We start from the raw sequence: 26622 nt of genomic DNA, 5'->3' as shown, positions 1-26622 counted from the left end.
CAGATACAGCAATTTCGTTGGTGGGCCAGGCTTTTGGTGTCATTCGGGATATTGTCTGTAGAAGTTTAGACTATGGGCTCTCCATGTCTGCACTAATTCTGCATGTGCCCCATAACTCTTAATAGATTTCTTTCTGCTCTTTCTATTTAGAGTGGATTTTGTGATCTACAACTAAGAACCTTGACCAGTTAAACTCCTGCACCCATGTCTGTAGCTCAGTTGTGCCCTCTCAACTCTATATACCTTAATAATATTGCTGACTACTGGTTAACTCATCCTTCTAGACCTGCAATGGTGGCAAATCCAACAGGCTGCAAATAAAACTCATTGTCTTTCCCCTACAAAATTATGTCTATTTATGAATTCCCAAATGCTGTTAAATGACACAAATGTCTATGTAATAACCCAAGGTATAAACCTAGGGGACATCTCTCTCTCTTGTCCTACTTCCATCTTGTCACTGCTTAGCTAAATCCATCTCATTAATTGCTTTAATGTCCAACTCTCCCCTGATCCTCACCATTTCTTTAATTCAAGCTCTCATCTTTTTTGGCCTGGATTATTGCCATAGCTTTTCAAGTTCCCTTTGTGTTAATTCTTGCTATGTTCCCATCTAACCACCTCCGTTTGGACAGTTCCTAAGACATAAGGAAGATGTTAAACTATTGCTTAACAACCTTCTCACTGTTTGAAAAACAGAGTATAAAATCCCTAGTATGGCAAACATCACCCTCTGTGAGGTGGTCCATGACAGTGCCTCCAGGTGAATCTTTTCCTGCCTCTTGATATTTCAAACCGTATCTATTCTGAATTGCTCACAGCTCCCGGAAAACATCAGGCTCTTTGTGTCTCTGTATTTTTCTCCTTTTGCTTTCCCCATCTCCATCACCCTATCTGAAGTGGAAAATGAAACTTTAAGGCTTTCTTTCACATACTGTCAAGTAAATTTTCCTAAAAGACAGGTATGAAGTTTGCATTCCTTCTAATGTTTGCAGGGAAAAAAATATCCTTGCAACAAATAGTTACAAGAATTATATTATTTAGCATTTTGGCAAGTTTGAATGACATTTTCAAGGTTACCTGGCATGGAATAGCAGATTTGGGTCCTAAATTCAGATTTTCTTATGAAATCACAGTGCTCATCGTTTTTACCAAAACTGAAATAAAAGACAATGGAGTGGGGGAGGGTAGTGGAAAATAAATATTAGAGAAAGGTAATGGCCTTGTACTTTGCTGGTACAGTAGAGCTTTCCTAAGAGCCTTTCCAGATAACAAACTGAATAATCTTGACCTTCATCTTTGGGGGCACAATAGGCTCTTAAAGAATTTTGATGGTTACTTCTTTGAAAATCTTCAGAATAGATGATTCCCATTTACTACAAATAGAGAACTGTAGCCAATTCCCAATTGAAATGAAGGAACAACTGCCTAAAGTATGTTTTATGTTCAAATTTACTTATAATACCAGATGATATTTTAATTAAAGGATAGATATACAGATGACTACTGTCATATTTTCTTTTGCAGACAAGAAGAAATTAGGAGCGAGATAAGTGAAATGATTTGGTCAAGGTTATAAAGGTGTGGTAGACAGTAAAACTGCTCTTCTTCTAGACATTTGTTTTTCACCTTGATTTTTTTTTAAAAAGAAGTGAAATCAACAACTTCACATCAGCCACTGATCAGGTACCAGATGGCAAAAACTTTCAGTCACTACCACCTAGGGCTGTATTCAAACCAATGAAAGGCCTGTATCTCATTATAGGTCCCCTGAGCTCTCCATTCTCCCACATGGTACTGTCCTTTTCAAGTAGAAAAGTGACATTATTTTTAAAACTGCCCTTGTTTCAGATAACCAAAAGATTCTAATAATTTAAACAGGTTTGTCCTTTTAGATTTTTGATTTTGCATGACTTTATTAAGTTTACATTGAATTCCACTGCAACAGAAATTTAGCAAAACAAAACCAAGTCAAACTAAACTATATGTTAAAACCCTAAAATCTTCTTCACACTCAAGAATTATAGGTTATTGAATAGGGTTTCCAGGTTTAGCAGATAAAAATACAGAACATCCATTTAAATTTGAATTTCAAGTAAACAATTTTAAGTCTACATATGGTCCAAATATTTAAAGAAATATTCTATGCTAAAAAGTTATTCTTTGTTTATCTGAAATTCAGTTAACAAGAAGTCCTGTATTTTATCTGACAGCCCTATGTATGAAGAATAGATAGTTTAAATTATTCTGTACAACTGAAAACACAAGGACATCTAAGTTGCTCATGAAAGTGTGTTACGATGTCCACTAAGCCACTTTATACTCTGTGGGAAGCAATCATGTCCTGTTACCATTATAATAATATGAAAGTTTATGAAGAATAAAGGGGAAAAAGTAGCTACTGTTTTGGCTTGAAAATGGAATTATATTTTGCTAGCATGATAAAAGAATGTAAAATAATAAAAGGGATTGTGTTTTTTTGCAGTTCCTCTTATAGAAACCAAGAAATCTTTCAGCAATTTCTTTTCTTTTCTTTTTTTCTTTTTTTTTTTTTCAAATAAGAAAACATGCTGCTCCAAGTTGGAAAACTGTTAGGTAAGTATGAAGTTCAGCAATGTTGCCTGCTGAATAACTAACCTGGAATCATGGCACGTATAGCTCCATCATTCTCTTCATCAGCTCTGTGACAAAGTGCAACTTGTGTCATGAGTATGGTTCAATGGTGTCTGCAATTAAATGCTAGAACACAGATGAAAGGAAAATATGAACACTTGCCTGGGTACAGATTTCACGTTTGTTTCTTTTATCTTGTTTCAAGAGCAGTTGAAAGAAATGTGACATCTAATATTTTACATTTCTAATATGTATGCATATGAACTCAAATCACACAGCCATGGTAACAAGGACATTCACGGTAAATACAAACAGTACTTAGGAATCCCTTTTGAGTGTATGTTCTTATCTTGATCCATAGAGATTTATACATCTAACAACCTTTAACACTGATGAATGTAAATCTCAGGCACCGAGAAAAGAGCATAAATCCTTGTAATTCAAGATGTATAAGTATCCCTACCTCTAAGGGTTAGTCTTATGAAAACCAGCAAAAGCAATGAAATGGAGATTTCAGAGAGCTGACATTATGCTCTTAACCCAGGATAATTTAATAAGGATGGTAAAAAGTTTTTGAATTGTAAACTATGTTTTCTGATAATAATTGCAACGTGAGTATGGATTTTACATTATGCTATAGGCATAGTAGGTATTTTAACACAGCTGTTGTTTGAAAAGTAAAGCTACTTTATTGTAGTTTCCACCTTTTTTTGAAGTGTTAAAAAGAATAAATCTATCTTGAATATGCTCCCAGCCATTTTGTGTTCTGAAAATTCAGGACCTTAGAATATCTTCTGTGATGCGACTTTATTCTCAAAAAAACAAGTATTTTTTTTTTTTTGACATTCATGACATGGAGCCATGAAATGTCGTCATGAAAGAAAAACATAATAAAAAGTAAAGACATTTTTCAGTCAATTGTGTGACGATATTTTATTATGTGGACATCAACTTACTGATTTCTGAATTCATGTTTTAAGCAATAGTATATCTGATTTTGTGATTTTAAAAATTGGAATTTTTGTCTGTGAATTTGGGATAATACTAAATATTTGTTTCGAAAGAGGTTATTTTGTTTCCAGCTTTCTGGAATTCTTTTGGAATACATCAATCTTTTGGGTGGTGGGTCAGGGAAGGGGACGGGGGTAACATAGTTGCTGCTTTGTGTCAGAGAGCTGAAGAACCACCAAAGCTGAATCCTCAGTGACATGTGGCTGCGACTGAGAAGATTCAGGGTGGCAGGAGTTTCATGCACACTTCAAAATAATGAAAAACAGTTATTGGGAAAATGTCATGTACTCACAGCTCGCTCTACATGCTGCTTCTAATCTTATTTGTACAAGTACAGGCAAAAATCTACTAACAACAGAGATCGTCTCTTTCCCTTTGTTACAATTTAGTATTGATCGCTGTGAGGGAAGGTTGACATGAATCCCAAAATGGGTTTAATTACAAGTATACACCTAAAAGTAATTGACAGAATAAGTAAGGGGATAGTTAGCATGTTTCTTTTTACAGAACCACAATATTATACTTGAGCAGCCATAGTAATCAACAGGGAAGAAATTTAAAAATGTGTATATTAGAGTCCCCAGTCCAATTTAAAATTCATTTCTCCTTTCTTTTAGTCAATTCCCACAAAAGCATTCTAATACCATTTCTATTATCTTGCTATACATGTCACTGCCCACTCAATAAACGCTGAAATAGAAAATTAAAGTAGGATGAGGTATAGAAGAAAGAGAGTGAGTAGTATGGTTTCCCCATTAAATAGCATGAGGAAGCTATTCTAGTGTGATATAAGACATATTATAACCACATATATCAACATTTTTGCATTTTGCCAGCTTTTTGATAGCCCCCAAAATTCAGCTTAATGATATCTTCTCTACTGATGGTTTTTATATTGCAAATAGAACAAGTTTCAAAAATAAGAATCTGAAATTTCATTTCATAATATGCTTCTTTCCTCATCAGTCGATTATGTTTCCACTATCTCACTTTGTTCTGGGGGCACAAATTGGTTTCTCGGGTCATGCTGTTATTAATATGATTTTTTAAAAATAATTGAATTTAACACCAAGGTCAGTTGAGAAAACAGGCACAATGAAAATGATAATTCTTGGTGTGAAAACCTCAAAAGTGAAATAGAACACAGTAGTGTTCTTTGCTTACTTCAAAATGTCTAAGATATGCTGGACTTATTAATGGTATAATATAACAGAAGTAGGGCTTGCTGAGGCATTTCTGTTCATGAGGTGTGAACGGTTCATTAGAAAGTGTGCTAGGAAGCCAAGAAATACTTCATTGGTTTTATTTAGTTTTGGTTTCTTTTAAATGCAGCAATTTATTCCCATTACAGACTTATTTTCTATAATTAATGTGATATTTATTTGCTATACAATTAATAGTAAGCTTCTATCTCTTCTCTCTATTGATTACTAAGTTTCCTTCTTTCTCCCTTCTTGGGTTTCCTGTTGGTTATGTGGAAAGCCTTTTTCTGTGAGCTTAACTAGTCTAAAATCATCTAATTGGAGTAAATAAAAATGATTATTTTCATGTGTGTCCATGTGAAGAGACCACCAAACAGGCTTTGTGTGAGCAACATGGCTGTTTATTTCACCTGGGTGCAGGCGGGCTGAGTCCGAAAAGAGTCAGCGAAGGGAGATAAGGGTGGGGCCGTTTTATAGGATTTGGGTAGGTAAAGGAAAATTACAGTCAAAGGGGGTTTGTTCTCTGGAGGGCAGGAGTGGGAGTCGCAAGGTGCTCAGTGGGGGTGCTTTTTGAGCCAGGATGAGCCAGGAAAAGGACTTTCACAAGGTCATGTCATCACTTAAGGCAAGGACCGGCCATTTACACTTCTTTTGTGGTGGAATGTCATCAGTTAAGGTGGGGCAGGGCATATTCACTTCTTTTGTGATTCTTCAGTTACTTCAGGCCATCTGGGCTTATACGTGCAGGTCACAGGGGATGCGATGGCTTGGCTTGGGCTCAGAGGCCTGACATTCCTGCCTTCTTATATTAATAAGAAAAATAAAACAAAATAGTGTTGAAGTGCAGAGGTGGCGAAAATTTTTGGGGGGTAGTATGGAGAGAGAATGGGTGATGTTTCTCAGGGCTGCTTCAAGCGGGATTAGGGGCGGTGTGGGAACCTAGAGTGGGAGAGATCAAGCTGAAGGGAGGTCTTGTGGTAAGGGGTGATATTGTGGGGATGTTAGAAGAAATATTTGTCATATAGAATGATTGGTGATGGCGTGGATACAGTTTTGGATGAATTGAGAAACTAAATGGAATAACAGAAGGAGAAAAACAGGTATAAAAGGTCTAAGAATTGGGATGACTCAGGATATCTGATTAGAGAGTGCCTAAGGAGATTCAGCATAGTCCTGCCAGCAAAGATTATTTATTTACTTCAAGAGTTAAGAGTGGCAGTTTGGGGATAGCACCAGGAGATATCAGCTGTGATGGCTTGGAAAAACAGTGTAAACCGGCAGTGTAAACAAGAGCAGGGCATGTATGAGTAGTTGAGAACGGTGAATAGGAGTGTGACTAGACAGAAGATAGTAGGGATGACAAGTTTTTTGGGGGCACAGTCTAAGTTGGTCTGGTGTCTGGAATGAGACTGGGGCCTAATAGAAAGGAGCATCCATACAGGAGCTTAAATGGGCTGTACCCTGTAGCATTCCGAGGACAGGCCTGAATTCTGAGAAGGGAAAGTGGTAAAAGTATTGTCCAGTCCTTTTTAAGTTGGTGGCTGAGCTTGGTGAGTTGTGTTTTTAAAAGACCTTTAGTCCATTCTACTTTTCTTGAAGACGGAGGACCATAAGGGATATAAAGGTTTCACTGAATACTAAGAGCCTGAAAAACTGCTTGGCTGATTTGACTAATAAAGGCTTGTCTGTTATCAGACTGTATTGAGGTGGGAAGGCTAAACTGAGGAACTACGTCTGAGAGAAGGGAAGAAATGACTGTGGTGGCCTTCTCAGACCCTGTAGGAAAGGCCTCTACCTATCCAGTGAAATTATCTACCTAGACTAAGAGGTATTTTAGTTATCTGACTCAGGGCATGTTGAGTAAAGCTAATTTGCCAGTCCTGGGTGGGGCAAATCCTCGAGCTTGATGTGTAGGGAAGGGAGGAGGCCTGAATAATCCCTGAGGAGTAGTAGAATAGCAGATGGAACACTGACAAGTTATTTCTTTGAGGATAGATTTCCATGATGGAAAGGAAACGAGAGATTCTCAGAGGCGGGCTAGTGGCTTGTACTATAGCATAGGCTGCCTTTGCTGGTGTGTGGCGATTAGGCCTGGTGGAACTGCCATCAATAAATCAAGCATGATCAGGGTGAGGAATAAGAAAGAAGGAAATTTGGGGAAATGGGGTGAATGTCAGGTGGATCAGAGAGGTACAGTCATGGGGGTCAGGTGTAGTATCAGGAATAATGTGGGAGGCCAGATTGAAGTCTGGGCCAGGAACAACGGTAATTGTGGGAGACTCAACAAAGAGTGAGTATAGCTGAAGGAGCCGGGAAGCAGAAAGTATATGCATCAGGTATGAGGAAGAAAATAGATTTTGGAAGTTATGAGAACTGTAGAGAGTGAGTTGAGCATAGTTTGTGATTTTGAGGGCCTCTAAAAGTATTAAAGCAGCGGCAGCCGCTGCACGCAGACATGAGGGCTAGGCTAAAACAGTAAGGTCAAGTTGTTTGCACAGAAAGGCTACAGGGTATGGTCCTGGCTCTTGTGTAAGAATTCTGACTGCACTAACCGTGCCTAGGAAGGAAAGGAGTTGTTGTTTTGTAGAAGGTGCTGGGGTTTGAGAGATCAGTTGGACACGATTGGCAGGGAGAGCACGTGTGTTTTTATGAGAATTATGCCGAGGTAGGTAACAGATGAGGAAGAAATTTGGGCTTGATTGAAGTAATGGGGGCTGTCTGTGAAGCTTTGCGGCAGTACAGCCCAGGTGATTTGCTGAGCTTGATGGGTGTCAGGGTCAGTCCAAGTGAAAGCGAAGCGAGGCTGGGATTAAAGGGTGCAAAGGAATAGTAAAGAAAGCATGTTTGAGATCTAGAACAGAATAATGGGTTGTAGAGGCAGGTACTGAGGATAGGAGAGTATATGGGTGTGGCACCATGGGGTGGATAGGCAAAACAATTTGGTTGATAAGGCGCAGATGCTGAACTAACCTGTAAGGCTTGTCTGGTTTTAGGACAGGTAAAATGGGGGAATTGTAAGGAGAGTTTATAGGCTTTAAAAGGCCATGCTGTAACAGGCGAGTGATAACAGGCTTTAATCTTTTTAAAGCGTGCTGCGGGATGGGATATTGGCATTGAGTGGGGTAAGGGTGATTAGGTTTTAATGAGATGGTAAGGGGTGCATGATCCGTCGCCAAGAAGGGAGTAGAGGTATCTGATACTTGTGGGTTAAGGTGGGGGGATACAAGAGGAGGATGCAAAGGAGGCTTTGGATTGGGAAGAAGGGTGGCAATGAGATATAGCTGTAGTCCAGGGATAGTCAGGGAAGCAGATAATTTAGTTAAAGTGTCTCAGCCTAATAAGGGAACTGGGCAGGTGGGGATAGTTAAAAAGAAGTGCTTAAAAGAGTATTGTCTAAGTTGGCACCAGAGTTGGGGAGTTTTAAGAGGTTTAGAAGCCTGGCTGTCAATACCTACAACAGTTATGGAGGCAAGGGAAACAGGCCCTTGAAAAGAAGGTAATGTGGACTGGGTACCCTCAGTATTGATTAAGAAGGGGACGGACTTACCCTCCACTGTGAGAATTACCTAAAGCTCGGCATCCGTGATGGTCTAGGGGGCGTCTGAGGCGATCGGGCAGTGTCAGTCTTCAGCCGCTAAGCCGAGAAGGAGTCAGTCAGCCTTGGGCCAGAGTTCCAGGGGATCTGGGAGTGGCTGCCAGGTGAGTTGAACAGTCCGATTTCCAGTGGGGTCCCACACAGATGGGACATGGCTTAGGAGGAATCCTGGGCTGCAGGCATTCCTTGGCCTGGTGGTCAGATTTCTGGCACTTGTAGCAAGCTCCTGGGGGGGAGGTTCTGAAGGAATGCCTGGCTGCTGCGGTTCAGATGTTTGGAAGTTCTTGTGTGCTGGAGATGTGGCTGGGGTTTGTCTCACAGTGGAGGCAAGGAATTGCAATTTTTTTTTATTATTGTACACCTTGAAGGTGAGCTTAAGTCCTGTTGTGGGGCTTGAGGGCCAGATTCCAATTTTTGGAGTTTTATTTAATGTCAGGAGCAGATTGGGTAATAAAATGTATTTTGAGAATAAGACGGCCTTTTGACCTTTTAGGATCTAGGGCTGTAAAGTGTCTCAGGGTTGCTGCCAAACAAGTCATGAACTGGGCTGGATTTTTATATTTGATGAAAAAGAGCCTAAACGCTATCTGATTTGGGATAAAGAAAAAGGAGCATTAACCTTGACTATGCCTTTAGCTCCAGCCACCTTTTTAAGAGTAAATTGCTGGGCAGGAGGGGGAGGGCTAGTCACGGAACGAAACTGTAAGCTGGACCAGGTGTGAGGAGGGGAGGTGATAAAAAGATTATAGGGTGGAGGAGCAGAGGCTGAGGAAGAATTGGGACTTAGCTTGGCCTCGCGAGGAGCAGCCTGGGGAGGAAGGGAGAGGTCAGATGGGTCTGTAGAAAAGGAAGATTAGAAAGACTCAGCGATGCTTGGGGTTGGGACTGAGGGGACAGGTGGGAGGGAAAGGAGGAAGATTTGGGATGAGTTGCACTGGGCACAGAGACTAGGAAGGGACTGATGTGTAAAAGAATGCCTGGATGTCAGGCACCTCAGACCATTTGCCTATTTTATGACAAGAATTATTTAGGTCTTGCAGGATGGAAAAATTCAAAGTGCCATTTTCTGGCTATTTGGAACTACTGTCGAGTTTGTATTGGGGTCAAGTGGCATTGCAGAAGAAAATAAGGCATTTAGGTTTTAGGTCAGGTGTGAGTTGAAGAAGTTTTAAGTTTTTGAGAACACAGGCTAGGGGAGAAGAAGGAGGAATGGAGTGTGGAAGGTTGCCCATAGTGAAGGAAGCAAGCCTAGAGAAAAGAGAGAGTAGAGAAATGGAGGGAAGGGGTTTGGGGGTTCTCACCTTCCAGAAAAGTGGGAAAAGGGGTTGGGGCACAGAGATAAGAGGTCAGGGTGTAGAAATAAGGGATGGGGTGCAGAAATAAGGGGTCGGGGCATGGAAATAAGGGGTCAGGGCATGGAAATAAGGGGTCGGGGCATGGAAATAAGGGGTCGGGGCACAGAGATAAGAGGTCGGGGTGTGGAAATAAGGGATTGGGGCACAGAGATATAAGAGGTTGGGGTGCAGAAATAAGGGATTGGGGCACAGAGATACGAAGTTGGGGTACTTGCCCCTCTAGAAAAGCGGGACTTGCTGCTAAGAGTGAAGGAGAAGGGGTTGAGGGGTACTTGCCCCTCCCCCAGAAAAGCAGGACTTGCCACTAAGGGTGAAGGAGAAGGGGTTGAGGGGTACTTGCCCCTCCCCCAGAAAAGCAGAGAAGGGGTAAAGACAAGGAGAGCAGGGGTTGGGGTACTTGCCCCTTCCCCAGAAAAGCGGGACTTGCCGCTAAGGGTGAAGGACCAAGGCAGGCGTCCCTGTGTGGTCTGACACCTTTGAAACGTGGGTGAATAACCAGAGAGGCATCCCTGCAATGATTAAACACCAAGGGAAGGCTGCCTTCCCAGTCCGTGACCGGCGCCGGAGTTTTGGGTCCACGGATAAAACATGTCTCCTTTGTCTCTCCCAGAAAATGAAAGGAATTGAAATTAAGGGAGAGATTGAAGAGTGGAAAGGAGAAAGTGGTTGAGGGACAGTGAGAGAGGTTGGAGAAGAGAGTAAGAAGAGGCCGCTTACCTGATTTAAGATTGGTGATATGTTCCTTGGGCTGGTTGGTCTGAGGACCTGAGGTCATAGGTGGATCTTTCTCATGGAGCAAAGAACAGGAGGACAGGGGATTGATCTCCCAAGGGAGGTCCCCTGATCCGAGTCACGGCACCAAATTTCATGCACGTCCGTGTGAAGAGACCACCAAACAGGCTTTGTGTGAGCAACATGGCTGTTTATTTCACCTGGGTGCAGGCGGACTGACTCCGAAAAGAGAGTCAGCGAAGGGAGATAAGGGTGGGGCCGTTTTATAGGATTTGGGTAGGTAAAGGAAAATTACAGTCAAAGGGGGTTTGTTCTCTGGCAGGCAGGAGTGGGGGTTGCAAGGTGCTCAGTGGGGGTGCTTTTTGAGCCAGGATGAGCCAGGAAAAGGACTTTCACAAGGTAATGTCATCACTTAAGGCAAGGACCAGCCATTTACACTTTTGTGGTGGAATGTCATCAGTTAAGGTGGGGCAGGGCACCACTTATTCACTTCTTTTGTGATTCTTCAGTTACTTCAGGCCATCTGGGCGTATACGTGCGAGTCACAGGGGATGCGATGGCTTGGCTTGGGCTCAGAGGCCTGACAATTATAATCTCCACTTTGTAAAATGAATGTAATTTGCATAATCCTATAAAGATGAAGATTGATCTTTTAATTAGCCATTAATTATCAGCCCTAATCGTTATGCTGGAAACATAATAGGTAGTTACTAGATACTAGTGACTAGCAGCTGGTAAAAATGCTAAATAGTTCTGCTTGAAAACTTACCTGTGTTAATATAATTGCATAGGAAACCAAATAAATTAAATTTTCTAGGTGTTTTTGCATAAATAATTGTACATAGATAATTATATATTTTATATTTTTCTTTTGAACGTTTTCTGTAGATAAGTAAAAGAAATGCAAACAATGATACAATAATATTTTTGGTAGAAAATAAAAATAATTATTTTTAATATATTCAAAAACTCACCATCTTTGTTGATTCATATCCTGGATGTGATTGTCAGACTGATTCAAAGAACTAAAAAAGCAGAGGTGTTGCACATTAAGATCCAGATGTACTAACATAAAAGAAACTGAATCACACCCACCTGTATAACTCAAGTCAGTGCAATAGAATTCTTCCTGTCTGGGCACTAAATGCTATAATGCAACACACTGAAAGCACAGAGGCATGGTCTGCTCAAAAATAGAAAAAAAAAACTTTTATCAGAGTTTTCCCTATAGCAGACTGGCATTCACATGACAGAAGAAGATATAAAGAAGTTTATATTTCTTTATGTTTTAGAAAAGTAAACTGGAGAGCAGTGATTTTACTGCCTGTCTGCATTATAATTTCTGTGAACATGTAGTGCATGCTTAGTTTAAAAGAATATATTTAGTAATATATTCAGTAGTGTAATTCAGTTTTACATGGGAAAACTGAAATAAACTTTTTACAGTTTAAACTTGTGAAGATAAACACAGACAAAATATTAGTAGCTGCTGGATAACAATTAAGTTTTAAAAGCATAGTTCAAGATAATTTGGGTTATATCAAATTAGTAACTTCCTGGATTATCCAACAATAAAATTGTGAAACACAGCTAAAGAACAAATGATTTAATCTGATTTCTCACAGCACTAGTACATTTACAACTCAACAGCGCTTGCATTGGTAAAAGACAACCTGCGACATTAACTAGCAGGAATATTTTTTGTAAGTATCTCAGGCAATTATTTTGAAGCCAAGGAAATGAAGAAACACTTGTGGCTTGTCTTCTATATTAGAGAAGTAGAAAAGTTTACTTTATATAAAGCAAATGAAACAGAAATATGACATGTAGAATCTTACGTTAAATGCCTGTATTAATAACCAAAAAACCCCCACAGATAATGAGCAAAATATAGGTGTTCCCAAAAGACATTTGAAAATAAAGATTTTAAATAATCTTCATGGGAATGGAAAATTGAGGAGGTATTGTAAACCGAATGAGCTATCACTTAAACTGCAAATGATTTAAAATATTTTAAAGATAGGCAGGGCATTTTGGGAAATTGTGGTTTTACATTGCAATCTTACTTGAGTATATTTTTGCAATAGTTCAGTATTTGCATTCTTTCTAAGGTGCAAAGGCTAAAAATTTAAGGGCAATCTTTGTCCTGAATGACCATGGATATTTTATGAGAGGGAAAGGTAACTGTGATTCATAGAAAGGTCATCAAAATTTTTTAGAACAGTTAATTCTACTGCTATAAAAATTATCATGTTTGACTGAAAGTATATAAATATGATAATTAATAGAATAATTATAAACTTCATGTAAAAATTCTCAATGTAAGTTTCTTAAATATTTTGTATTTTGATTGAGCTTTTAGTTTTAGAGTTTTATCTTTAAGAAATAGTTAACTGAAAAGTTTAGATAAACAATGACATAAATCAAACTGGATGGATATCAGTGTAATCGAACATAGATCTGTAATTTTTCATCTCAGGAAACTGAGGCCAAGACATATTGAAGATCAATTCCAAGTTATTTACTGGCAAAGCCTGGGTGAAGTCTTAAGTCTTCCAACACCTAGTGGCCATTTCCCTTGGCCACACTGCCTAGATCATATTGCTCTTGTGAGAGTTGAATATGCACATATTAAACTGACTTTTAAATGTAATGTAAAATTTTGTTGCTTAAAGCAATACTACAAAGACCCCTTTTAAGGCAAATAACATATGTGCAATATAACTAATAATTTTTTCAATGGTGGAGAATATTCTGAAGCAGGCTCCAGAAGACACAGTTTCCAGCCCTACTGTGGCAATAACTAAGAGTAGACTTAGGGCATTGCCTGTAACTTCACTCTCTAATCGTTTCCTTCATACAAACAAAAAAGTCGGATCACATGATTTTTGAAACACTTTCTAGTTCTTTGAGTTCAGTAAAGGAATTTCAGTGATCTACAAGTAGCCCTTCTCTTCAACATGAATGAAAGAAAAGAGTGTGTATAGAATTGGAATTGTTAATAGAAATCATTATAATGGCCCTGTGAGCCATTATTTTTTGCAAGGCCCACATTTCAGAGTTTCTGATATGTACCTTCTCAAGCTCCTGCTATAGAATCACATCTTATCCTTGCAGTATAATATAATATGCTTTATTGTAATAGTTAAATGTGATCAATATTGACATATAGAAGAGTAAATCTAACACGCGCAGACATACACATATACACACAACTTTTTTAGTTACAGGAGTAAGTGAAATGGTTAATCCTTTTACCATACATATGAATCTTTTAGCGTACTTTATATTTTATCTGAACAATATATGCTGAGTTCTTAATGCAGTTAGAAAAGGATGAGCTCAGCTCATATTTTCCCTTCTTATCAGTCTTAGTAAAGGAAAGAGATCCTTTGTGGGAAGGAAAATGAATGAGCTGTCTTGGATTTGTTACACTTAATGAAGTACAATCATCTGTTTATTTTCTCTTAGTATAGCCAGTGTTTTTTGGGATACTTAAAATTTGGTGAATATCATCCTGTCACTTTCTCTTTGATACATTCCTATCACTTTCCTTCCATTTTTGTATTTACTTTTGAGAGTGGAGTAAAAGTTATTCATCTTGTGCTCTCTTGACAAACCTCAAACTTGGGAGGCTAGAAGAGTTCATTAAAATTAGCATGGAAATGTTGGGAAAATAATAAGTTAAATAAGTAAATGGAAGCTTGATGTATGAGATTAATGATCACCATTTATTTGAATCCTTAAACACAACCATATCAGTTGAACCATTGCTTTTGGCTTTATTTTTTTTAATCCTAGGTGATATGGTTTGGCTCTGTCCCCACCAAAATATCATCTTGTAGCTCCCATAATTCCCACGTGTTGTGGGAGGGACCCAGTAGGAGGTAATTGAATCTTATGTATATAGTATATTCCAGTTTAGTTAAAGAATTATGATAATGTACAAGTAGCCCTCCCCTTCAACATGAAGAAAGGAAACAGGTAGGTGTGTGTGTGTGTGTGTGTATATATACATATGTATGTGTGTGTGTGTATATTTCCAATTCTCTCTCAATATATATATAAAACATATATATATTTCCAATTCTATTGTGTGTGTGTGTGTGAGTACACATACACACACACACACACACACACACACACACATATATATATATATAAAATGTATTTTAAATGAATGGAAGGTTTCTGTCCGGGAATAACTTTAGAGTCAAGAGTCAAAGTAACTCAATATAAAAAATGGGAAACATATTTTGAAACATGACAGAAAAATAACTACATTGTGATAGTTGTAATTTAGCTAGGCTTTTTATCTATTTCTTGATCCAGTAAGGAAATGGTGTCCATTTGAGCCTACTAGATAGAGAAAATTATTGGTGAATGCATTTGGAATTATTGATTATGCTGAGGCATAGTGAGAGTTGTTAAAAGGAGACTGAATCAGGGAAATTGAGCTGAATTCTCTTCCCTCATGGTTCTGCCCTTTTCTCCCCTAACCATCCTCCCTCTCCTTGCAGAACCTTCAAGATAACAGGTATAAACCCAATTCAAAAATGTTGTTGAAAAGACATTTATAATAATGTGTGATAATGAGGCAAGAAAAGCATAACATAAGGCATATTTATCAATCCAATAACATGCACTTGCATTGATGTGAGAAAGAGGACTGAAACATGAGCTTAGTGCCAAACGACAGAAGGCTGTATGAGTGCATGGTAAAGAGTTTGGTTGAATTCTTTAGCTATCAGTGGGAGTAACAGTAACAGAACACTCTCAAGGTTCCTTTTCTACGTAACTCCTTCCATTTGAGGGTCGTTTTCACGCCTGTCTTCAATCGATTGTGCAATTAATTTTAGGCTTTAATTCTCTTTCTCTTTGTTCCTTCCCTTTCTGTGTTTTTTAAGTGTTTCAACCTCAGTTCACATCTGTCAGGGTACATGTTGTTAGACATAGCTCTGGGGTGCCTTATTTTGCAAATTTAGCAAATTTGTTCCAATTCTCTTTATTAGTATTTATTAACTTGATAAAATTTTCAATCCTGACAGCATATATAAATGCACGCCTGTGGGTCAGAGTAGTAATTTTCCCCCTCAGTGATCAGATGATGTGAGATAGCTAGCTCATGCACCTGCTGAAAATGTTTAGGAAGTCTTAAGAGTGAAAAGACATTCGAATCACTACTGGGAACAAGGAAGGCTATTTTGTTTATAAATATGTAGAAATATTTGTGGAGCTAAAACAAGGCAAGGTAATAAACCATGCTTTAAACATGCCAAATATTATGTAAACTTTAAACATGGTTTCCAATACTAAGAAATGCAGATGCAATTAAAGGTTTGTCAAATAGCCATTGCAAGATTTAGAGAAGCCCAACTGGGATCCAGACTCTCATTTTACATAAGCCTGTAGGGATTTTTTAAATACTTTTAAAGGAACAAGTATTTTATCATGAACCTGAATTTGCCTGCTAGCTAATTCAGACTCATTGGACATTTTTTGTTTGATTTTGGTGTGTGTGAAACTCTACAAAGTAGTTGGATAAAATTCCACATTGTCTGGTACGTAATGAGTCTGGGCTGAATCAAATCTTGTCAGGTTCAGATTAGAGTTGACCCTATCTTTAGGGTCACATTTTCCAATCCTCACACCACTTTACAAGCTTCAGTGTGCATGAAATTATAAAACAAGGAGCATGAGAAAATATCTCCCAGGTTGTTTTTGCGGCAAGAGAGCCCAGAGAAATAAAGTGATTTTCAGCCCTTTGAGTTTTATTACTTTCTGAGGAAAGAAAATTTGGTTAGGGTCAGTTTTCAAGTTTAACAGTTCATCAGCCCATAATTGCACTCATTATTACTGTAGCCAGCTTTATATTGGAGTTTGATTAATAACGATATGCACTTCAGTAACGCTTTCCATTAAGTGGCACTAATTATACTGTAACTGCTGTTCAACAACCAAGCAAGTGTAACTACAATGTCATTTTTATGAAGCCAGATTTGCTCATAAGGGTACTTTGATAATGCTAATATGGGAGTGAAGTAGCAAAAAATGTAGTAACAAAGTTGCTATTGCTTTAAATCCTATCCTCAGAATCCATGGCATTCTGAGGTTTCTATTGGTAGAAGAAACTTTTGATAGGGACTCAGCGAAAGTCTTTGGAATATAATTAACATGCATTATCTGCTTAGGGTTACTGTGAGTACTAGGAAACCACATTGTTGATATAAAAGCATAAGATTTAATTGGAAGACTAGGCTAAAATCTTCATGCTAGTCACTGATTACTCTGATCTTAGGGAAAGTACTATTCTCTCTGAAATTACCACATGTGCATAATGATGCCTGCTCCTATATTTGTGATGTTAGGTCTAAATGACATACTGTGTATGTGAAGATGCCTAATTTAGTGCCTAGTCCATAGTAAGGGCTCTTTCAATCTTTCATGAAGGGATATTGTCTTCATTCTTTATCATCATTCAGTAGTAGGGAATAGACTCTTGTTCTCTCAATAAGATTTCCACTTGAATTAAGATTAAATAAATACAAATACTTAAAAATACTTACATATGTAGGGAGGAAAAATGTTAAACTCAAACAGAAAAGAATAAAACAATCACCATTATGAAGCTGAAGAAACCATAGGAAAGAGGGAGAGGGTCTAAGTTTGATTTGCAAGGTGGGATATTACATAGAGAGAATGCTATCCACATATAGGAGGGCTGGGGGCAAAGATTTTAGCCAGATCTCAAGGAAGAATAAATAACTAGAAATAATGAAGCAATCTGGAGTGAAAAAGTTGCACAAGAAAGTGAACATCCAGTACTTAAGGATGGTTGGGATGGTTGGGTTTTTCTGTACTATTGGTTCTTCTGCTAATCATTGGATTTCCCCCCCGAAAAAATGTTGCCCAATGAAAAGAATTACAACTTATATAAAATAAATTATTATACTACCCAGAGTAGGAGGGAGGATTTTTTTTTTTTAAAAAAGAGGAACCACAGGGAATGGGCAGTGTTCCAACATTTATAACAGTATGCTTTGCAGATAATGTATTTAATAGTGAGTGATGATAGATGAATTTAATTAGAATTCTTGCAGGAAATCAGAGATATTTGCTGGAGAGGTCAGATGATCAAAGTAAGATCACAATTTCTTCATATTGTAATCGTGTCTTGCTGTTATATCCTTCATATAAACACCCCCATTAAAAAAGCTTTTTTCATCCGCTCAAAAATCACCTTATAAAAATTAGCTCAAACATATTGTGGGACTCTGTGTGAATGGTGGTATGTTAGGAAATGTGGGGAGAAATCACTTACATATAATTGTTCATCTGCAGTTCTGGGTTATGAATATTAAATAATAGAAATATTAAATATTAGGAGTATTAAATAATATTAGAAATATTAAATAATATTAGAATAATAAAAGAAAAGAAAAAATGAAAGGAATTCTCAAATGTTTCCATTTTAAATGATGTGCCATTTAATCCCAGTGTCTAATAACATGAATTCTTGCTGGTGCCCAACTGCATCATGTAATAATTTAGTAATGGGCTTCGTAGCACACCCAGTTGAAAGAGCAAGATCTCCGAAATTATTATTAAGGGGTAAGAAATTTGGGTGTAATGAAAAATCATACAGTTGGTGAACTTACTGAAAGGGATGGGTTCTTTCTTAATACCAGCATCACTGATTAATAGCTGGTGAGCACCAGTAATTAAACATTTGGCTCTGATTATCTTGGTTGTAATAAACTCTCAATTTTTGTTTAAACTTGTTGCAGAGGTTTTTACATTTTCCTTCAGAGAAGGATTTTGTGGACTCCAATTTATCTAAAAAAATATATATAAAGATGAGGAAATTATATGGTCCCATAACAGGGATCTAGGATGGGAAAGAGTCACACTAACAATGTGCTGAGCCACCACATGAACCCAGAGGCAACACCCCAGGAAAAGAGAACTCAACACCACCTTGAGCCTAAGGTCGTCTTCAATCTCTAACCTACACGTGGAATATTTAATCAGCAGTCTATTTGTAGTTTCCTATAAATCTATAAGGATATGATTTCGTACAGAATTGTAACTGTTCAAGAATAGATAGTTTGGTGTTCCCACTTATGTAGGTATATATATTCACAAAGAGTTGTATAGGCTAAAGATATTATAAAGGTAACCCTTTTAGCTTTTAATACTTTTTTCCAAATAATTTATTAACATTCATTAGTCTACTTTTTCAACTGTTTTCCCACATACACATCATGTATTCTTTTCTTGATATATTTATCTGTAAAAAATAGAAACTTATTATTTTATGTTCCAATACAACACAAATCTAATACACACACACACACACACACACACACACACACACAATTTTTAAAATGTGCTATACTTTGGACAGTATTATTCTACATTCATGCACAGTATTTATGCCATCAAGCTTTACTTATGCAAAAATCAGTAATGATCTTTACTTATAATACCATTTACAATTATCTATAAATTATCAGAACTGGGCTGGACCTCTATTTGAATTGTTAGAGCTGTTTGAAACATAGGAGTGGTGGGAGAATAAGGCCTATCAAAGAAATATACAAACATATGCATGTGTATATGCATACCCCCTCACATTTGAGTGTATTTTGCTGAATACCTCTGTATCTATTTTTGGGTGTTTCTCCAATTAAACATGTCTTAAATAAAGAAGCGCTTTTTTTTTCTTTATATTCTATGCACCCAAGATATATAGGATGATATCTATAGAAAAATATAAATGGTTCACATCCTATTTATTTTTAAAATACTTGCACATTTTAATATTTTAGTGAAGACTGTAGATCTCTGCCTCTGTGTGTGTGTGTCTGTGTGTGTGTTGTGGGTGTGCATATGGATAATCATAGATAGCAAAACACAAGTTTTACTTTTCTTCTCGAAAGGCAAATTTAATGTTATTTTAAAATAAAAAGGTTGGTACCTCTATAAAAATATGTACATATGTATAGAAATTATTATTTTTAATTATCATCCTAATACACACATTGAAAATCCAAATAAAAATACCTGAATAGATTGATCTATCTATCCATCTATCATCTATCAATCATCCATATCTATATAAATAAGAACGATCAAACTGTACTGGATAGTCTTATCTTTAGCCCCCAATATGATCTTTAGTCCATAATTTTGATCTGTATTCCAGACCCTTATAATATATCCTTTCTTTTCTGCTTTAGACTCTTACCAGTTGTTTTAATTGCTAAGACAACCCAGTTCTGCATGAGCTATAGCCAACTTCACAAAGGTACAACCTGAGACTGTCCCATTGCATGTCTGCGCTGCATACATTTTGCCTTATACCTGTAGCTTCTTGGTTCACACTAAAGCATGAGATATCTTAAGGCTCTTTCTGAGTCCTCACATGCACAAGCTAGATGTGTGTGAATTAAACCCTGTGAGTTGAACCAATGAAAGACAGGCAGCTGTGGGGTGACCTATGGGATACAGGAGCTAATGGATACATGTTCTCCCTTCTTCTAAGAATAGACCAGACTGAGAAGCAGTTGTTTATGTGGCCTACTGGAAAAAGGATCCCAATGAAATCAACCACTCTGTTGCATTTGATCCAATGCAGGGGCCAGCTAAATGATACATTATTTTATTGGTGTGCCCTTGTTTCTATCTTACTTCTCATTTCCCTCCCTCCCTCTCTCTGGGATTAAACTCTTCAATAAAAGTTCGAGGCTTCAGGCTTTGCTCTCTGGGGAACTCAGATTAAAACCTGAGTCCACTGGCAATAAAGATTCATTTGCTGATGGTATTTGGTGATGATATCTCATGCATATATTGGAATCACAATTACTAAGGATTTAGTCCAGCAAAATAAGAAAAACTTCAGATAGAAGGTGAGATGCTGGGTTTTACAATGGCAGTTGCTCTTTAATGGTATGGTGTAAAGAGAATACAAGAGTCGGGAAGTGACCTGGCTATCGTTAACAGCATTAAAATCTTTGATATAAAAGAATGATAGGCTAAAGAAAACCAAATGCCAATTGAAGCCCAAAGACCTTTATTGCAGCTTGTAAAGAAACTGTTGTTCTGTGACAATAGAGCAGACTGCACTGAATATACAGCCTGAACAGGTCTCCTATGTCAAAATCAGGTCTCTAATAGAAAAAGACAGGCATTCTAAGACCTTTTGTGAGGCTGTTTGATGGGGAAAGATGGAGATTCTTGAATCACTAGATTCCTATGAACCTTCTGGGCTGGCAGAAGCAACCCCTTCCTTCATGCTGTCTTGCAGAAGCAAACTGCTTTTCTCTGAAACCATGCAATAAATGCACTGAGGCAGATGCCTTGCAAGATGATGTTTGTTCTCAGCAAAATTTGCCCCCACCACCCCTCATTGTCTTCAAGCTAATCACCACAGTCAGTCAGATCTCTCAGCAAAGCTATTTCTCAGGAAGGAGTTAGCCTATTTACTTAAGGAAGTTCAGTATCTGGTAATATGTACCAATAGGGGCAATGGAAGATGCATGGGGGAATGGAAATGAGTGTGTTCACCAGGAGAATATGGACTATAAAGCAAATAATGGAGAATTTACTGATTCTCTGGCTTTCAACAAGCAGAAGTGATGAGCAACCCATCACTTGGGATTCAACATTCTGACAAGAACCCTAGAATCTGGTAGTAATAATCTGCTGGTTTAGCTCCTTAAATTGAAGGCATCAGCATGCCCTCCAATATAGTATATTTTATTTTCAAAATTCAAAGCAGACCACCAAGCCTTGTATCTCTTTCTTAGTAGTAGGGAGTAGTAGGAGTAACAGTAGAGAAGGAGGCGAAGTGAAATAGCCTTTCTTTTGCTTTCGAGGGGATTTCCAAACATGCCACCAGACACTGGATCCTAAAATCTTCTTTGATGCAGTGGGCAACTAGACCCTTTTGTGGTTTATCTCTGTCTCCCTGACACAGAATGTTTTAGTAGGGTATCCAGAGTGTTTTCCACTTCCTTCTTGTCAGAATGAATTGGTTTGAAGTCATCAATATAATAGGACAGCTAACATTCTGTAGAATGTCAAGATGATCTTGTCCCTATGACTGTATTTCTATAAAAAAGCACAAGACATAAAACAGCTTTGGGGCAATACATTGAATGTGAACTTCTATATCTGCCATGTGAATGCAAATTGTTTTTTTCTTGTCTCTTGTTTGGGGTAGAGAAGAAAGCATTTGCCACAAGATCAAATGCCATATACCAGAAGATAGAGGCTGTGGATCTGCTCTAGTGATGACACATTTAGCATGGCAGGTGTGATTGAGACTACTTTCTGGTGAAGTTTTCATTAGTTTACTGTCACTTGCCACATTCCATCTGTTTTCTGAGGTCTGGAGAGGTGACTTGAATGGAGTGATGGGAAATATCATCACGGAATCCAATAAGTTTGATAGTGGCACTAATCTCTGCAATGCTATTCTGCCTGAGCTGTTCTATTGCTTCTGATCTACTATTTTGGCCAAGGCAAAGTGGGTGCAGTGAGCAGTTTCAGAAACTCCTGCTTGGCCCTTTCTACATAATAATCATTACTCCACTGATCAAGGGGCAATGAGAGAGTTCTGTCAGCTACAAAATATATGTACTCTGATTATATACTCAAGGCACCAGGTAAATAACCATAGGATGAAACCATTATAAATAATCACAGAGTGAAACCACTATAAATAGCCACCAAGTGGAACCATTCTAGATAGACTTGGTTCTAAACTACATTTATGACGTGATCTTTATAAGCCTTCCATTTAGTCAGAAGAACTTAAAAGTATTTTAAGTCCCCTAATCTTGGTGTCATCAAATCATGTTTTTCAGCATCCTTAAAATTCTGGCTATTCTCACCAACCCTATACATGTAGTTACTGGGCAAATAGCCAGGAGTATGTGTTTGGCGGGAGGATTGATAAAATATTTCCTATTTATTTGCAGAAGAGCTAACCTTGGTACATCTGTGGAATGCATGGTTTTGGAAAGAAGTACTTGCAGTAAATTCATGATAACAGGAAGAAAGGCATGAGAAACAGACAGAAATTTATTATGATTATGTGTCAACGTGACTAGGCCACAGGGTGCCTAGACATTTGGTTGCTCATTATTCCGGGTATGTCTATGAGGGTGTTTCTGGATTAAATTAACATTGGAACTAGTAGACTGAAAGCAGATTGCTGTCCCTGATGTGTGTGCACTCCATTTAATCTGGTCTTGAATTCCTGACCTCAGGTGATCCATTAATGCAACAAAAGGCATTAATATAACAAAAAGGCTGACCCTACTATGAGTAAGAGGAAATTTCTCTCTGCCTGACTGTCTTCAGATGGACATTTTTTTTCCTTTAGACTTAAACAGGAACTGGCTATTCCTGCATCTCTAGCCTGTAGGCCTTCACAAAGGAACTATGCCATAACTTCTCCTGGTTTTCAGGCCTTTGGACTCAGACTTGAGCTACACCATCAGCTCTCTTGGGTCTCCAGATTGCTGACTGAAGATCTTGGACTTGTCAGCCTTCATCATCACGTGAGCCAATTTACAGTAAATCACACACACATGTCCACTGGTTCTGTTTCTCTGGAGAACCCCAACCAACATAGCAGAGACACTGGTAGATTTGGTAGAAAGAAAGTAGGGAAATTCTCTTCTAATTGTTTATATCTTCAGTGAAGAATGAAGGGAGTTTACTAGCAGAGAATGAGGATGAGGGGATATTACTATAGTAAACGCAAGCTTGTTGTTTGTGTTGTTTGCATTTAAAAGAATGGCTGAGGGAACATGGCTGCTTGTTGAAAGCCAGAGTTCCTATATTTGGGCTGCTAGGGTTATCCTGAAGCCCCAGGGAAGGAGATGGATTATGTTTAATCAACTCTCAGGATTTTACAGTTTAAAACATAATTTGATATTTGTAATCTCGTTCAATCTTCCCAATAATACTGTCATACCAATTTGATAATATCTCCATTTTTTCAAATGAGAAAAATAATTTTCAGAGACCTTTAATTCAATTAAACAATATTGGTAGGCCTGCTTTAATTTATGTTCTCTACCAATTATTGGCTATGTTCCAACTCATATAAAATGGCACATTGTGACCTAGGCACTGAACCAATCTCCAACTCTGAACTCTATACTGTTATACCTGTTTCTCTTGTGTTGGAAAAGTGCATTATCATTTTCTCAGTTGCTCAAGGTAAATATTGCATATTGCCATTCTTGGTTCCTCTCTTTCTCTTGCTCCAGTACCAAGTTTGACTGACTCTATCTCCTATAAATATCCTAAGTGCATCTACTTCTTTCTATTTTCATACCTTTTTGGTCCAAGCAAACTTAGTGTATGACCTGAATTTCTACAGTAATCTGCTCCCTAATCATTTTCACTTCTCTTCTTGCTCAGTCAATCCTTTCTCCACTCAGCAGTCAAAATAGTCTCTTAAAAATACAAATTATAGGCTGGGCACGGTGGCTCACACCTTTAATCCCAGCACTTTGGGAGGCTGTGGCGGGTGGATCACCTGAGGTCAGGAGATCAAGACCAGCCTGGCCAACATGGCGAAACCCCATCTTTACTAAAAATGCAAAAATTAGTTGGGCAAGGTGGCGGGTGCCTGTAATCCCAGCTACTCTGGAGGTCAAGGCAGGAGAATCGCATGAACCCAGAAGGCAGAGGTTGTAGTGAGCCAAGATTGTGCCATGGCACTCTAGCCTGGGCAATAAGAGCAAAACTCTCTCAAAAAAAAAAAAAAATTCCAAATTATATTATGTCATTCCTTTGCATAAGATTCACAATACTTTCCCACCACATGTAAAGTGCACTTGGAATGCCTTACCCTGACTTTCATAACTGGCTAGCTCAGGCCCTCTCCCAATTTTCCTCCATGACACTTACCCAGGGCCCATCAGCCACACTGGTTTTCTATCTGCCCCTTGGCCATGCCAAACATACTCTTGCCTTAGCTTCCTCTACTTCTTCCTCCTTACTCTTGCATGACTTTGTCTAAACATGCAAATATCAGCTTAAATGTCTTCACATTAATGTGGGTTTTCCTGACCACTCAATATAAAATAGCCATCCAGGCACCAGCTATCAATCTTTACGGAGAAAGTATCAAAATGCTAATTAAGGCTTGACTGGGGAAGGATGTGTTCAGAGGTGTGACAGATAAATGCTAGGGCAGGACTGTTCAGTGGAGCAAAGATAAAAAAAAGTCTACAGCAGGTAGTTTATTGAAAAAAATACTTCTTGTCCCCAGAGACCTTTGGAGAACAACTAGGTTAAAAAAGAGAAGACAGTGAATAAATGTGAGCCTTAGGGAGAGAAGAAGAGAAACATTACATGTGGATTTTATGAGTATTGCTGACAGGATAAACATTTTCTACATGAATTACAGTGTTTAAGACAATCTTCGGGACTAAAAAATGTCTTGTAATTTTGCACTTACTTAATAACTTTACTACTTGATAAGCTTTGCTATCTGAACAGTACATTGGCCAGAATGATAAATTGGTATAAAAAGGATGTTATAAACACTACTAATAAGAGCTAATGTTATGATTTTCTTAAATATTGATTGAACTGTTTTATACTACTCAAACTAATACCAGCCACATGGATTAACTTTATTACAATACAGTGTAACTGTAACAGTAGTCAATTATTTATGAATCAGTGGAAACATCTGGAAGCTTGACCGCTTTTTTACATTAAAAGTACTTGGAGCATTTGCTGTTTCACTATTAGTTCCACTTCAATTGTTACATGCTCTGCCAATGTTTTGTGTGACTGGACTGATTTCCTTCTGACTCATAAGGTCAGTTGGCTGTGAAGGGATTGAGTTTTCTAGGTACTACCTCCTGCATCTATCTCTTTATCGATACAGTGTCCTGCTACCTCTGCTTACACACAGTAGAAAATGTGTTACTCTGGCACTACATAGCCAGAAATGAGAAGCTACTTTATTTTCCTGTGTCAATGTTATATTCATGTTCTTTAGTCCTTCTTTCCTTTTCTGATATATGCATATATATGTATATACATACACAAACATATGACTAAATTTTCCTCATTTGTATATAAAAAATAAAATTACCTTACCCACAGGTAGAATTTATTTCAGTTAGTTAAGAAAGAATGCTTCTGTTTTATATCAAAGATATTTCCAGTGTACTTTGCATAGAAAGTAGAGATGGAAAAAGTGTACGTTCAAGGACTGATGACATATGGGCTCAAACATATGCAAACATAGATATATCTGCATAGCTGAATATGCAAGTCTATCTCTGATAAAACAAAAAAACACATAACTAAGTGGACATATCCTACTTAGGTGGATGATTCCAAATTGCAGACAAGTTATTTTTGTTTGGCTTTGTTGCCAGGTTTCCATCCTAATTCATTTTGCTTAGGCTTATTTTCATTCATGGAATATTTATTGTGCATTTTCCATGTATCTGACATGATACTAGACACTGGAGATCAAAGTGATGAATAAGAGATAGTCTCTGGTTCTAATGGGTTTGTATCTTTTCATGTGGTCTGAACACGGAGGAGCATAGCACCAGAGTGAAATGTTTAAAGATTTTAAATAAATAAAAATTTAAATGAGAGATAAGAGTAACTGTTCTGAAATGAAAAACAAACACAAACAATCAAAACAAAATGCCAGTTTAATAATTAATCTAATTATTTCCCAAAGCTCCTATAGCGTCTTAAATCAGGATGGGACAATATCAATATTGAAATAACTGAGGTGAAATAACAGAGCAAGTGATGTGAGTCCCTAGAAGGACCCATGTAAGAAACTCATTTGGAAAATGAACCTTTCTCATTTTAATAGAAAACCAATGCTTGGGAAGACATAAACCCCTTAAATGTGGGTATGAAAATCTGCCAGCGTTGCAGAGGACGTAGCACACTTTGTCTCCTGAAATAGCAGGGAAGTATTCGTATCTAGAGCTTGTCTCACTCCTTCACCATCCCAGAAGTATACATATCTAGACCTTGTCTCACTCCTTCGCCATCCCTGCTGCTTTCTGTGCTCTGGTGCTCTGCTTTGTGTCACTTCACC

At 37.9% G+C, this 26622-nt stretch overlaps 1 long non-coding RNA gene across 1 annotated transcript in view; it reads left to right on the top strand.

The window, feature by feature from the left end:
• Positions 1 to 26622, top strand: part of LOC129059488 (uncharacterized) — a 209353-nt gene that overhangs the window by 22165 nt on the left and 160566 nt on the right. The window contains exon 2 of the long non-coding RNA XR_008525419.1: positions 19751 to 19818. This is a non-coding gene — a long non-coding RNA (uncharacterized LOC129059488). The remainder of the gene's footprint in view (positions 1 to 19750; positions 19819 to 26622) is intronic.

The sequence above is a fragment of the Pongo abelii genome, chromosome 4 (assembly GCF_028885655.2).
Source record: "Pongo abelii isolate AG06213 chromosome 4, NHGRI_mPonAbe1-v2.0_pri, whole genome shotgun sequence".
NCBI classification, from domain to species: Eukaryota; Metazoa; Chordata; class Mammalia; order Primates; family Hominidae; genus Pongo; species Pongo abelii.
The sequence above is the reverse complement of the archived record's forward strand: the minus strand, read 5'-3'. Positions and strand labels throughout refer to the sequence as shown.